Here is a 2010-nt window from a genome sequence, read left to right on the forward strand (position 1 = left end):
ATCATTACTTATTTTTTAATTTATTATTGCAGTTCTTCCACTAGTCTTTTCTTGTCTGTCATCAATTCTCCACGACTTTACTCTTTACCCATTATTATACCAAAAATACTATACTTCTAATTCTTGACCCCCTCTTGTATGACACATTTTCTCTCACTTCACATCTCTAACTATTTGCACTTTTCACTGCTAACTTTTCCACATTCCTACTTTATTTTAGGTCTTAGTTTTCTTTTCTCACGATTTATTTCCCCTCCACACCATTTCTTTAAGTCAAACTGCTTTTTCATCTTGTTTTTTCCTCTTCATCACTGCTCCCTGAACTACCACCTACTTGCATTACTCTACTTCTCGTCAACTTCAGTTTAGATCTTGGTTCCTTCACCCGCTTCGGAATTGCTCCCATCTGATGTCCACTATTTCCATTCGCTTGCATTAAGGTCATGTTCTTCTGTGCTTGCTAAATACCAGTTCACGTCACTTCCGTTTCTTCTTCACTCCCTGCTTTCCAGAAATTTTTTCCGAGCTTAACACGTTTGCATTCGTCTCCCTGGTCTCGCATACACTCACCATACACATGTCACTAACCTCGCCTTTAGATACGATATTCTTGATTTTTTCTTTCATAATTTTTCTGTTCTTTTCCTTTTCTTCTGAGCCTACAATCGGTTCCTTTAACGTTACTAGACCTCCTCTACACTAAAAACCAAATTGTTTATCTTAATTTTGTCCTTGATAAGTTTCGCGAATTGTCCATTTCTTTGTGCTGCTTTAAGAAAAGGGATTAAAACTCTCCTACTTCTCACTTCGTAGCTCCAGTCGTTATCTATTCTGATCATTGTGTTCCCTAACATCAGACAATGTGACATGAGATCATTTGGTTTCTTTTGTAGACTAAAATTTTTCCTTTGTCAGAAGAGAGCCAATTGTTGATCCATAGGTTTATAAAATGAGACTTTACTGAAGCAAAAGCACTGGAAAGAGATATCACTTGAAGAGGTCTTGGTTGCAAATAATCCTACTTGTCTGTGGTGTAATAATCATGATGAAGATCTGGAACACATTCTTCTATACTGTCCATCCATAAAGCACAAAAGAAGTCAATTAAAATTATCAGTACCAGTTGCAGAAGACACAGCCCTGCAGTATATACTCTGGCTACTAGCAACAGGCATCTATAATGAACACCGATCAAAATACCCCTCATTTCTCGTGAAAAACAACAACTGAATAGACTACAGTGGACTATATGGACTTTATGTTGTCAGCAAACAGCTGGATACATTAAAAAGATTGATTCCCTAACATCCTTCTATTCTTCATAATCCTCTCCTTCGTAACCAAACTCTTAAATTTTACTAACATTGGCCTAACTTGTTCTGAATTTTGTATTTTCTTCTTTCTTACTTTAAATGCTTCCTGTACTTGTCCATCACTCACGTCCATACCAAAACATTCCCAACAACACTCCTAATATCTTCTCATATGTATTGATACTCTGTTCTCTATCTTTTCTTCTATCCCGAAAAATAACAAGTTTTTCCTCCTCAAAGTGATCCCATTTGCTTTTCAGAATTTCGTTTTCCAATTGAATTTCTTCCATCTTCTTTCTTAGCTCTGTCATGCTCTCCTTCATTTCCATTAGGTCTTGTTTCACTACATTGTCCTCCATTTCACTATTACGCACACTTATTCACCGGTTTAACACAGATCAACGCCTGTGCTACACGTTACTATCCCCTGACTTGCACAAAGAGAACTGACTTCCTCTGCAACTTGCTTAAGATTGTCCTTTAAATGAATCATTTTGGAGTTAATAACCTTGTAACAATAGGGCTTGTAGTACTTATAATTACAGGTTAAGTGTGGCATTTGAAGTTAGTGCCAGTTTTCAAGTAAAATTCTTTAATGTGCCATTAGAAAAATTATGTTATTGAATAGGCTTTCTATTGAGAATATTAAGCTCAGATTTGATGGTTGATGTGAATCTTGTCACCTGTTTGATTTCAG

General features: G+C 36.3%; 1 protein-coding gene across 2 annotated transcripts in view; it reads left to right on the forward strand.

Moving 5' to 3' along the window:
- The window catches only part of EndoB (SH3 domain containing GRB2 like, endophilin-B), a 133318-nt gene that overhangs the window by 104223 nt on the left and 27085 nt on the right, over positions 1-2010 (forward strand). The gene's annotated exons all lie outside the window — the stretch shown is intronic.

Source organism: Periplaneta americana, chromosome 7 (assembly GCF_040183065.1).
Source record: "Periplaneta americana isolate PAMFEO1 chromosome 7, P.americana_PAMFEO1_priV1, whole genome shotgun sequence".
NCBI classification, from domain to species: Eukaryota; Metazoa; Arthropoda; class Insecta; order Blattodea; family Blattidae; genus Periplaneta; species Periplaneta americana.